At 43.3% G+C, this 13,823-nt stretch overlaps 1 protein-coding gene across 3 annotated transcripts in view; it reads left to right on the plus strand.

The window, feature by feature from the left end:
- The first annotated feature begins 112 nt into the window (after positions 1-112).
- Positions 113-13,823, plus strand: part of ntrk3b (neurotrophic tyrosine kinase, receptor, type 3b) — a 135,500-nt gene continuing 121,789 nt past the window's right edge. Inside the window, exons 1-4 of one of the 3 annotated variants that reach the window (XM_085908081.1) lie at positions 113-542; positions 8,063-8,208; positions 12,377-12,515; positions 12,614-12,651. The gene's annotated coding sequence lies outside the window, so the exon portion shown is untranslated. The remainder of the gene's footprint in view (positions 543-8,062; positions 8,209-12,376; positions 12,516-12,613; positions 12,652-13,823) is intronic. The other 2 variants (XM_085908082.1, XM_085908083.1) reach the window with 2 other exon arrangements.

Below are 13,823 nucleotides of genomic sequence, written 5' to 3' on the forward strand. Positions count from 1 at the left end.
CACACGCACACACACACACACACACACACACACACACACACACACACACACACACACACACACACACACACACACACACACACACACACACACACACACACACACACACACACACGCATGCACACTTGAAACCGTGCTTTCTCTCCACTTAACGCCCACACGCTACTGAACCTCCTGCCTATTTTTGGTCACGAAAGTCCGATTATGAAAATGCTTTCAACGTTCGCTGACGTTAACGGCGCTTGATTGTAAGGCAGCTCACGTGCAAGGGTCACGCAAGCATGTACGCACGCACGCACGCACGCACGACGTTGGACAACTGCTGCTCGACAAAATACACTTGTTTGTTGCTCATAGTGCTGGAAATGGAGTCATGACAGTGAATCCCCCCCCCCCCCCCCATCAACATTTTTAGCAGTCGGTTTTAATATTCTATTGTAATAGTCGGGCAATTCCAAATTTCGTATTGCACATATTTCCTATGTCGTTTTGCAACAATGCATTATGAGGCAGAGAAGGTCCCCAACTAAGAATGAATATTGGTGAGTATTTTTTTATTTCCTATGCTGTTTCATATGTTAAAATCACAGTTGCTTCAAATTTTCAAACCATAGACATCTATGCAATTGATGTTATCCCAATAAGGTATTTCACATGACATGTTTGTGTTAAGCTAGGAAGACCGTGGTTATTAAATGGAAAGATAACATTGGGCAATCGAGCCACATGCTGCTTTACACCGGGACGGTGTTGTGTAAAAAAGTTGTGGGAGGCAGAGAGTGAGAACAAAGAGTGTATCGTCGAGGGGTAAACTGCGGACACAATGCTTCTTCTTCTGCTGCTAACGCATGAGCACGCTCGGTAAAGATGGATGCGCTCTCTGCACCATTGGCCACAAGTGAAATACGCTATCAAACATTTAGGTGCTTGATTGAATGTGTTGCATCAACAATAAACACACACACACACACACACACACACACACACACACACACACACACACACACACACACACACACACACACTGCCGGTTTGCACTTAATCATACAAGTCACACACTTGCATTCTAAATCAGCAGTAGGACTTTAAAGATTTAAGTGATTTTTTTTTTTTTTTTTGCCTCCATGCGAAAAAGCACTTTTGGAGTGATTGGCCTGTAAGTACTGCTAGACATAAGCATCTTTTTTTTTTTAATATGTGAAAAAATGGTGTATGTTAATATTAGTGTCACTAGATTTTCATTTTCAAACAATTTATTTGTGGGATATGTTTCGAATATATCATGCTCAGTTTTTGTCAAGCTTATATTTTGAAGTGGAATTTCCGACCAGATTTGCTTGAAAAGGTAACCGTTTCTTTTTTCGCCCCTCTGCTGAGTCTTGTGGAAATGAGTTCTGAGTGTTTTGCTTCTTTATGCTCATTTAGCAGCTAGTCGAGCAACAAACGGCTATGAAAACAGAAACCCTTGGACATTTTCTTTGCACCAAGAGTCACAGAAATAGGTTTGGGTTTGAGCCCCTACTGGTTGCCTTCTCTGCATGGATGGATGTCAGCCGAGGGCTTCAGATGGCCGCCAATGCTGCTATCGCAGCGGCCGTCGTGTCGCTCCCTCCTCCAGCCGTCTGTTGTGGCAGAGCCTGTTGCCTTGATTTTTGGGGATTTTTTTCCTCCCGGCTTTTCTCTAAACTTGCTTTGAGGTGGTGGCAGCGGTGGTGCTGTGAGGGCGACATGGCTGCAAGATCTAAAATATTGATTATTACAACTCGAGTGAATATTCTCTACTGCATATTGTGTGTTATCATACTTTAGCCTGGAGGTTTGTTTGAAAGTTCCCATCACGATACCTCCTATCTCAAATAAATGGTATGATAATTAAAGCTAGCAGAACATTTGAAACATAATACAATTGAAATAAACTGACGTGTTTAGCAATTTGGGTTCTTAAAATTCTATCTATCTATCTCTCTCTCTCTCTCTCTCTCTCTCTCTCTCTCTCTCTCTCTCTCTCTCTCTCTCTCTCTCTCTCTCTCTCTCTCTCTCTCTCTCTCTCTCTCTCTCTCTCTCTCTCTCTCTCTCTCTCTCTCTCTCTCTCTCTCTCTCTCTCTCTCTCTCTCTCTCTCTCTCTCTCTCTTTTTTTTTTTCTCGCTCTCTCTTAATTATACCATTTATTTAGATACTATAATATATAATATATATATATATATATATATATATATATATATATATATATATATGGATAGATGGATAGATAGATGGCTAGATAGATAATGAATAAAAATAAATAACACAATTTTAAAAACAATATTCCTATGCCAAATATGAAAGTAATTTTATTGTAAGTATTTTTGCGAGTCATCCTTGAAACGGGTCATACGGTTGCACTCCCACCAACACACACACACACACTCACTCGCATACTGGAGCTCACACTGTGTCTGGCAGCGAGACCTCCGGCCTGCAGGGCTACACGTCCTCCTCCCTTTTCCCGGATGCGCCACCTCCTTCGCATCACCCGGCAGCTCCTTCCCCTTCCCCGGGAGCTGTCAATCCCGTGTCTGTTAGTGTGTGTTTGGGATGGGGTTAGGAACGTCAATGGACAGCATGAGGGTGAAGGTCAGAGCTAGCCTCACCGTAAAATGGCAGGATGGCTGACCCCGACTTCTTCCATCGATCAACGCAATGTGCTCGTCTCTTCTGATTGGCCGCCAGTCCCCAGCCCCGCCTCCAGGGTCAGCATTTGTTTACAGAAGCAAAGCCCAGAACAAATGTGACTCACCGCATGGGTTACCATTCCAAACTAGAGTTAGCGTTTCATAGAGAGGGTTAAGGTGTCAAATTAGGGCATCAAATACTGCCAACTCTCCCAATCAGCGGAATAGCCCGCAGTGGTCTATTCTGCTGGCAAGCGTCATGGGAAAGGGTCCGATCTCCTTCCAAAGACCTTTCAGATGGCCGTCAATGGTTCCTTTGGGATCGCTAAGCTGTTACACTTTGGCAGTGCTGTTGCCCCCTCCCCACTCCCAAATCACCTAAATCCCCTCTAGGGGGCTCCCCAAACATCTGGCAGGAATGTAGCAAAGTCAAGGTCCCGTCCGGGGTGGCATAGCGGGTTCATGTGACACGAGGCTTTTAACGTTAAAAGGAACGCTCTCCGACTGCAGACTGCGCCCTCAGAGTGCTAAATGATAAAAGGCAGAAGGGGTTGGGGGGACCCTGGGGGAGAGACGTCAGGTGGGCTACATATGGCGTGCATGCTAAAAGAGCAGAATTGGGCACAGTGGGTCCCTTGGTGGGATCAAAAACATGAAAGCTAGAATTTGATGTGTGTCTGAAAGGGGAGACGAGCAGGAGCTAGCTAACGAAATAATTACAGCAGCGTTGCCCAAATTATCGAGTCGGTTATTGTTTGAGTTTCACGTTAGGGTTTGAGAGTTTGGATTCAAGTGATGAAGACTTCAAACTAGTTTGGGTTTTGAGTCTCCATAAGGGATTTCGAATTATTTTCGAAGTGAGCATTATTTTCTCAAATTCACATTTTCAAGACTGAGTTTAAGGCTTCAAATTTGAGTTTGAATGTTTCAAATTTCATGCCGGATCAGTGATTCAAACACTTTGGGGCTTCAAATGAGGCTTTCTAGCTAAGGATAAGCTTTGAAATGATTTCAAGGATTCAAGCCTGTCCGTTTCAGTGACCAATTTCATTTTTCTGTATCATCCGCCTCGCTAGCGAGTCGGCATCTATTGAGACGTGTAAATCGGTATCAAGCAGCTACGAGCCGATGTTCACCGAGGGTGCTTGGAATAGAAAGGGAGCTTCTGTGATGTAACGCAATAAGACCAAGGCGGCTACACCGACCGCATCCTTTTTCTTCCATTGCACTCGTCAGTACTTAGTCCAGCACAGGAGCTTGCTGAGCATACATTCTTAACAGAATCCCTTTTCAAATTAAATTTCAATGAGCCCCTCAGCTCATAAGCAGAAGCTCTCCTGACAACTTAATTCATAATTCAGTGCTGAGCCAGGACCCCGAGGGCCATAATCGCCGCCTAAATGGAGGAGCCGCGCCACTAAATGGGATGTTTGTTTGCACCTAAACCTCTTTACGGCCGCCGAGTCCACAGCTCAGCATTGCGCCGGCCCGGGCCGTCTCGCTTTGGGGGGGTGACGGTCGGTGCAATTTGCTGACCGGCTGCTTCGGATGCCCCAAGTCTGCTGAGGGCGTTTTCGGAGATGTCTAAAAGAGATGTTCACCTGGAAGGAATCCGCAACAGACTTGAGTGCCTCATCGCATATTAATGTTGGAGCGGCGTTGTTTGGAAGATAAAAACTATGAGCAACCTCGGATTGTGTCTGGAGGTTTTCAAACAAAAGTTAGCGTTTCAAGACAAGGCGAGGGTTTTAAATTGCACAGTCGGGTCAAAAATAAGACAGCTTCTGTCAAAAAAAAAACACAAAAAAAAAACATGCTGCTTGGCTTATTTTTAGCAACTTTTCCAATTTTTGAGGCTCTGTTCAGAATATGAATCTCATACATCTATAATGACCCAATTTTTGTGGTTGATTTGTGCGAGAAAAAAAAAAAATCGATCGGTCCCCTCATGACCTAAATGTGACAGCATAAAACAAAAAACATTGATTCAACTTAAGGGTTACAATTGCAAATTTTAATTTTAACCCCTAATCATGTCTACTGATTTTATTTTAAAACCTTAACCATTTTCTCAAACCGTAACTAAGCTAATTCCATGTTCATAAAGCTGCTCTAGATGAAAATGAAACGCCTTAGCTTCCTGACATTTGTTGAGGTGAGAGTTGAAAATGCTGATTACTTATGGTCCGAAAAAAACAACAACCCACCAACTAAAAGACTCTGGTCTGCCGGTCTGGCAATGGGCCACGTGAAACGGCATTAATAAACACGAATAAAAAAATGCATGAACATGAGCAACTTGCTCATACAAAGCAAGACGACAATGACATATATAAAATATCATTCGTTATGACAAGCACTTTTGTCAGTTTTGTCCAGAATTGATTTCATTAAAAGAAATGTCAAAATGGTGGACGATTATCACAAAATGGCCGACGCGACAAGTTGTTTGTTATTCGGAAGACTGCGCAATGCCTTGCTAAGCTAGCCACTGATAAAATGGTAGACCTTTTTCCTTAAGATGGGTCCTGATATCTCGCTATAATTAACAATAAAAATATTTGCTTACATCACACCAACAGGTTCTTGCTTGTCATCACACACAGCCACTGGAAGCCTGACAGCTACGTCACACCGCAAAAGCGGAAAAATGTCTGTCATTTAGCTTTGTTCATGCTCAGCGGGCAGTAATTAGAGTCTCGCCATCGGCCGTCTTGGAGCTGTCACTTTCACTTGGCAAATTTGTTGATTTTTTTTTTCATCACAGTGGAGTGCCCCATCCGTCCGAGGGACTCGATGATGATCCCTTTTTATGTCATCACTGCCTGGCGAGTCTTTTAATATAAAACAAGAAAATTAATTTCAAACCATCTTGTGGTTGAATTTGGCTTAATTTAGAAGATTTGTTTTATTGTCCTTTTTGGCAGTATCTATTGCTGCACAATAAGTCGTTTTTTTAGAGGACTACTTTTTAATTTTGATATGCTTCCGAAATAGTAGTACTCTTTCTTTAGAACAATTTCTACCTAGTGACGCAACAGGTCTGGTTTGGGAGAGGATGGTTGGATAAAGCCAGAGGCACTGCAGCTGTCTTTGGACCTGATTGGTCCCCACGACGTAACCCAAATCCCACAACCATTATCACCGCCTTGTTATGCTGAGAAGTTTACTTGCCACTTTTAACAAAAATTTACCGGTCTTGAACTGGAAACCTTTCCAATACCAATCCAAATAAGTTATAACAACAAGTACACTTGTTATGGTAGCCTCACAAAGACCATCTGGTAACATATTATAAATGTAACCTAATGCTTGATTGACATCTCTTATCACCTTTTATTGGTGACATCAGAGCCGAAAGCTGTGACCCCTCCATCTCGTAATGGGAAGGTCCCCACCCTTCTCTTCTCCTGAGACCGTGTGACCTCTAGCAAGACCTCATTGATGTAAAACGGATAACCGCCACTGTGTGGGACGACGTCACCATCCCAAGCAGCTTTTCTGGATTTTTTTTTTTTTTTATATCGTGCTCACGTTTTGATTTTCCTCCTTCAATCGATTCATAGCTCGGTCGTTGCCATGAATGACGACAAGCTAGGCTAACAGCGCTCGACTGTTAGCTTTTCCTCCCTTAAAAGTGTTCCTCCAGCTGGGAATGTATACAGAGGAACCTTAGAAAAGACACAGCGGTTGTTACTTCAGGGGGCTTCTAAAGAGGCCGGACCGACCGCACATGTCCGCCTGCGCCATTACCCGCTTTAACAGCGGTGATTTGTCGTTGGCGCCCGGTGCGACGTGGCTTTTGGGAGTGAGCTCTATTAAAAAGTCATTAAAGCCAAGAGAAAGCGCGGCCGACTCTGAGCGTCTTGCCGAAAGGCTCCTGTGGAAATTACTCCATCCATCATAATTACACCAACTGGCCAGTGGGCTCTGTGAGGCCAAGGGACGCAGATCCCACCATGACCTCACCCGAGAAGACGAGTTGGAGGAAGAGGCGAGAGATAAAGCGAGGAAGGAAATTTCTAGGCCCGCAGGCAGAAGAGGGAAATAAGGTTGGATTTGGAGGAATAGATCTTCTCAGCATGTGCGCGTCTGGCTTCGGTAGCGATGACATCAGATAACAAGCTGGCTTCCCTTTTTTTGTCCGCAGTATCTTGAAAGCACCGGCGGTCGACTAAAATGGCCGCTGTGATGTCACCAAATTGAGTCACCAATGCAATAATTGTCATTTTTGGTACTCTAACGCCGGCGTGATGGCGGTGGCCTGGTCGGATGCATTTACATCAGATGGATAAAAGCAATTACCCGGATTCAAAATCCAATTTTTAACAATCAGGAAGGGATTCTCAGAAGTACTGTTTTTTTTTTGTGCTTTAAGAGGGTTGAAATGACAGACCCCAGGGCCTGTATGAACTCATTACAATATCTAGGCATGGTTCTGATGAGACCCCCAAACAACCATTTTCAATCATTGCGGCTTCAAAAGAAATGACTCGGAGCGTTCTATTTGTTGTATCCTTCTGATAAAACAGGAATCATCTTCTCATTCAATGTTAGCCGGGCTTGCTCTCTTCATTCATTTTTCACGCTTAGGACATATTTGCTACGAGGGCACAGAGTGGAAAAGAACACTGTCAGAAAGTCAAACAGCTCAATAGATGAAGTGTCAAGATGTTTTACGCTGTAATTTAAGCAATGTTTGTCTTCAGTGCGACCTGGCTGACAATATTGGGAAAACCCGCGCAAGCTAACAAGCTCAGTTTTATGAGGATACTATTTTGTTGCCTGACAGTCTTGAAGTCTCGTGGTCTTCTACTTTTTGTAGATATCTGATCTGTAGTCTTTTGGTTTTGTGTTCTTGTCTTGTGGACTGATTGTCTTGGGGTCTGGAAGACTCCAGGACTTAAAGTCTTGAGGCCTTCTTAAGCTTCAAGACAAGAACGCAGCAGTCATGAACAACCAGGCTGGTTCTTCCTTCATTAAAAAAAAAAGTGTCCCGATTGGAATAATTTGAGCTGAAATGGACTTTGGGTAGCAGCCATTCACCGATCGTCTTTTATTGAGATAAACTAAATCGTTTTTGTCGATTATTCAAATGGGATTATTGTTGCTGTTTCTCTAATAAAAGTCAAAGAATAAAATAAACATTTTATGTTTTATTATGCGATTGAATTAGTTAATTCATCATGATGAAATAGGTTTTTGATTAATTTCTTGGTTTAAAGCCGTCAAATATAACTTGCTAGCATTTCGCAATTTTTTTGTTTTTTTAATTTCAGCAATGACAGCCAGTTGTACTTATCACCAAGTCTAAAGTACTTCCATTCGGAAACAATCTGCCCAAATTGTCTTTTATTGTTAAGAGTCTACGAGCTTGATATTTTTCTCTCTCGCGCTCATTTTGTATTCAGCAGACGCGGTTTTTGATGTTTATCTCTCCGCTGGTGCTGCCTGGAGTCAGTGTGTTGTGGGATACATAGGCTGGCGGCCTCGCCAACGGGCTGGAGGAAAACATCAGCTTGGCGGTGCCGCGGTATGCGACCGGCGGGACAAAGAGGTGCGTGGCGAGGACAAAACATCGAAAATGTGAACTTCAGACATGGAAATGGGACAAAATATCCAAATGATCTCCCACGATACAATTTTGATACAGCGGCATCAATTATGGATATTGCTGTTGAATATTAAGGTGCTCAAAAAGGAATTTTCCTGCTGCTTTGATGTCTTCAAGGCTCACCCTGGTGAGGATTTGCAAAAAAAATTGGCTTGGCAGCACCCCCTGGAGTCCTTTGAAATTTCAGTCCCCGAAACCTGTATCACTTAGCAACATGGAAGTCGGTAGGCATCTCCATCATGCGTTGGTTGACCCACAAAAAAAGTCTCAATAAATGACACAGGGAATCTGACATCAAGACCACCAAATTTACTTGGTAGTGGCTATCCGAAAGAAACAAAAATCCAGATTTAGAGAGAGAACATTAGATTTTGTGGGCTTATCTATCATGAATAGAACCACCAAAAAATCTGTAGAAGACATTTTTGACGGGTGCCGTTTTTTGGAGATTTTGCCAATTTCCTGGGAAAACTCTGACAAATGTAACTCGTTGCTATTGTTGTCATCGTATCAATCAGATTGTGGCATTTCCTCAAAGTAGAACCAAAATGAGCGTGAAGGGAGCTAGCGTAGTAAAGTGGAGGCTGCTAAATGAAAGATCAGGAAGAGTGGGTGGCAAGCGGTGGTGTATTGTCGGCGAGTAGGTGGAGGAAGCCAGCACACTACAGAGGAGGCCTTTCTTCAACTCGGAGTTGAGTCACGTCTGCCAGGTTGTAGCCAAAGGGGAGGGGGGGGGGGGAGCGAGCGTGTGATGCTAACACACATTTCTATTATGATGCGGCGTCAGTGGTCAGCGCGCCAGGCTTCCAGTTGCCTGGTTACTGCGTGGCGGCACTGTCTGCCTTTGGATGTGTCATCCTCCCGCCGGTGGGTGTCTGCACGACTCCGCCATCACCGCATCTGCTGCCGCTAACAAGCGTCAACATGCGGAAAAGGCGGCGCTAACGGTGGCGCCAACGGTGGCGCTAACGGTGGCAACAGGCTGAAGAGGCCAGTGGTGGGAAGTAACCGTGTCAAGATTCTGTTTCTGGGCTTGAGTCCATTGTTCAGGTGGAGGAACGTGGGAAGAAATGAGATTGACTGAAAAAGATATGAAGAATCAACATAATTCCCAATTTAAAGGAATTGTCAGATAAAACAATGATTAGTCGCGAGTATGTTGTCTTGCGTTGGCCTAAAATAACAACAGATTCTGACTTTCTCAAATCTCTTCCCCCAGACAATTAGCTGTGTTATTATTAGCTATATTTTTAATTCAAATTGAAGATTTAATAAACCTATGGAACGTTTTATAGTATTTTTCCTATTCAGATTGCAGCTTTAAGAAATATAGGGAACATTTTATAGCATCAAATTCAAGTCAAGATTCTTAACAAAAATTCACACAAGTGTCCGGACTTAAGTGTGAGTACTTTTTGTGTCACCTCTGGGCTGGAGCGGCGAACGAGAAGCCGGGGTGACAGCAGCTGGCGTTTTAGACCCAACGCGCTCCTTGTGCACTGGCCCGGGCGCACCCGTGTAACCCCGCTTATCAATCACCCGCATCTGACAGCCCCAGGCAAGACTCCCCGGAAAACGTAAATCTGCAAAAGCCACCCCCCCCCCTTCTCCCACCACACCCCCACTCAGCATGATGGATGATTTAGGATGGCGCGCAAAGCCCCCGAGGGCGGTGGCTCTTATAACGCATGAAGCCTGGCGGACACATGCTCCAGATGTTATCAGCCCATTAAAGTGTTGTTAAAAGCAGCCGGTGGGACAACAGATCCAAGGGGCTTGTACCTTCATAAAGACGCCCGTGTTTACACCCCAGTGAGCTGACACTTGGGGTAATTACAGGTGGGGAGTATGAAAGACGCAATGGTGATAGAAAAACAGTGGAAGATGGTGAGCGCATCAATCCAAATGATGAAAAAAAAAAAATGACATCCATGCATCTTCACAAACACAGTTGTGACACAATATGGAGCAACAAATTCTTGCTCACAATGGCAGCATGGGATTCAAAATATAAAACCTCCCAGCATATGAATAAATAAATAAATAAATAAATAAATAAATAAATAAATAAATAATAAGTCAAGGCAGCTTCATTTATAAGTCACATTTCATATAAAAAGGCAATCCAATGTGCTTGACTTAATCTTAAAAAAAATTCTAACAATCATTTTTTCGTTCCTTGTCATTGATTAAAAATGTACAACATTCGCTAAGAAGAAGGACTTACAACTCATGAAATCTCTGGATTAATATTTGATATCGCAGCTTTTGTGTCTGATGCGAGCACAGCGTGGAGCATTTTCATAAATAAAAGTGTCAGCGCAATCATGCTAATATAAAGCGGACGACCTCGACAATGAATGCTACACGCTGCGTCTGCGTTAGCAAAGAGACAACAATGCTCACGATGACTCAGACCGTTTGAAGGCTGCCACAAGTCTTCCCGCTCTGATTATGTAAATGTGTTTAATGGATTATTATCCCGCAACGATGATCACTACTTTTCTCCGAAACAGCGGACGAGGAAGTTTCCCGCCACCGGTGCTGACAAATGGCCGCCGTCGCCCGCAATGGCGCGGAGGGCCATCAGAAGAGTGGCCCCTACAAGCCGAGCACCGCTCAACACATTTACTGCTTCATAAATGAGGCGTCTTTATTTGCAACCTATTAGACGCGATGGCGACATGATTTAGATGGAGCGAAATTCTCCGGCGTAATGAGATCATCGTACAATGAACCGCTTTGCATCTTCGCCTTGGTGAAATATGGCAGCTCCGCAGTCACCCAGCGGGAGCTAATTCCGCTTGGATCCACATGTGGTAATTTCAGCTCTATTGAAGACCGTTTCAGGCTCCTTGTTATTTTGTGGAAGAGGGTAGAACCTGGCTTTTGCCTCTTTAATGGACGATAAATCACGCAGATGTGAAGAGCACAACGGTCGAAGCGAAACGTCCCGAGAAATCATCGCTGAGGAAAAAAATAGGGAAAAAGTCTTTCTGACTCTCTTTCCATGGAAGCTATATTTTCCAAATCATCTGTGGCTACTACTCGGATGGCTTTTGAGTAACCCTCAAAAAGTTTTTAATTGTAATATTGATGGTTCAAATTTGGTAGCAATACGTTGGGACAAACTTTTGAAAATCAAGATAGCTCAATTGGCAAAAAAAAACAACAACCTAAAATGGCCACTTTACTAAAACGGTTGAATTAGTTTCTTTAAAAATGTGTTTTGACACTGGACACCTACTTTCAATTTTTTTCAAATGACTGCTTTTCTTTGCCTTCAGTTGAAGCAATTACACCGCTGATACAGATTATCAAAAAAAATAAAAAATAGATCAAGTCGATAAAAACGTTTTCCTGGAAATTTCCAAAAAAAGAGCAGAAATACATGGTTAAGAGCTACATTTACTTTTTTCTAAACAAGCCACGGATGAATGAACAATCATTGGGCCTATAATAAAAAAAGAAGTATAAAGAGAACGCAATAAACCGATTTGTGCTTTCACTCCACAGCACTCTCGGGTATTAATACAAACAAAGCATATTGTTGAAACGCCGCCGTTACTTTCGCATTTAACCAAAATTGAATCACATCGGCCGAGTCCACTTTTAAGTAATCGCGGCTCGTCTTTCCACTTTATTTTCTTGTTATCCCGCCTTTGCTGATGTATTGCCGTCGTAATACACCTCGATATGCAATCTTTGGAAAAAAAAATTCTCCTCCATCTGACGGCCACTCGCTGGCACCCCACGAGCATAATGAAAGGCCTGTTCGAGACGAAGGGGGGGGGATTGGAAGTGACAAGCGTCTCGGCGACAGGAGGCACGTTGGATGAGATTTGGTAGCGCCGGCCGTGGCAGATTGTGCGGGCTTTTTCTTTCTTTTGATGGATCAATTGCGTGTCAGACTGAATTATTGAGGCCTAAAAATTGTCAATGATGCTCATACAACGCCCTTTCACAATTTAAGACACAAAGTGTCTCAATGGCTGTGAAGAAACTTGACCCGTTTTTAGGGGGTGCTTTGAAAATAGACAATTCCTGAATTTTGTTGAATTGGAGTATTTTTGGTGGGGCCGGTTTTTTCATTCTGTTTTTTTTTTTTCAGGTCCTTCAATTCAAAGTGCCATCGATGATGAATAGATACCCAAGTGGTTTTTTTTTAGGGGGGGTTTCATCGTCATCCACCTTTTACCTTTAAATCCCATGAAAAACCTTCCGTTCCTAACAGTGGACTACTTGGAAATGTAATTACCAAACAACCATTGTAAATTCTGCCTTGGATGGACTCCAATTGCCTGATTACTATCATGATTTTTTATTATTATTTCTATTCCGCGACAAGAAGAACAAATAACCCGCGCAGCAGCTGAATTGACAACGGTGAGTAAGCAGTCATAGGAAATCGATGTCCTGCCTCTGTATTGTTATTCCAACAGGAAGCGCCATCCATAAGATGAATCTTAATCATTATTGGAGTAGGCGAGTGGTTAGCACATCAGCTTCACAATTTTGAGGTCAGGGGTTCAATTTCTGCCTCTGGTTTTTCTCTGTGTGTGTGTGTGTGGGGGGGGGGTTCACATTGGGGTACTCTGCCCCTCCTGGATATTCTAAAAATATGATTTTATTTTGCACTAAAGGAGGATAGACCTATACGTGCTATTTATTTGCATCTGTATGTCTATTTTGGAAATCTCAGTTATATTTGACATAATTGGAATGGATTAACAATTTACCAAATTAGCAGGAAAATAAATCAAGGTAAAATAGTAAATCAATTTATTTAAAAAAAATGTTACAATTATTTTCAATTTTGCCAACCACCTGTAATACCGCCACTGACCATTAGCAGGCCGCTGACCACCGGTTAAATACCCCTGTTATAAAACAATCATGTAAGGGTCAGTAAAAACTTACTGGTGTCAATGTGAGTCAATAACATCAAAACGACGACGTGCTAGCCATACTATTTCTATGTCCGACCTACATTTATATTCGTGGCAGACCTTCCTCCGAGGGTTTTGTTCTCGGGTACCGCCCTAATGTGCGGCGTCCACCTCACACAGACGACTCAATTGCAGCATAGCGGCGATGCCTCATTGCTTCGGCCTCATATCTCATCCCAACCAGCCACTTCAGCGCAGTTTTTTTTTCTCCTCTGTTAGCTTTCTCATTACCTCACCAGCACTTTCAGGGAAATAACGCTGGAAGTCTTCTATTATGAAGAGAGGAAAAAAAAAAAACCTCGCTTTTCCCCTCATCTTGCTCTATCTGTGCTTCAGACCACTGTACCTGCACGAACACAATGCTCGCCATCTCCCCGCCATCCGACCCCGGGCCCCCCTTAAATAGGCTATTTTCTCCTCTAATGTTGTTTCCCCCCTCTTCTTTTTTGTATTGATTGGACAAGCTCACAGGATCAATGGATGCTGTAGATCAGAGTGATTGCCGACCATCTCCCACTATTCAACCTGGCCGCATCCCAATCCCTCCCCCCCAACCCCCCATAAAGCATTCTCATTTCTGGCAGCTGAGGTTATGAAATAAGGGGCTGA

This window comes from Syngnathus leptorhynchus, chromosome 3 (genome assembly GCF_054491065.1).
Source record: "Syngnathus leptorhynchus isolate UIUO chromosome 3, UIUO_Slep, whole genome shotgun sequence".
Lineage (NCBI taxonomy): Eukaryota > Metazoa > Chordata > Actinopteri > Syngnathiformes > Syngnathidae > Syngnathus > Syngnathus leptorhynchus.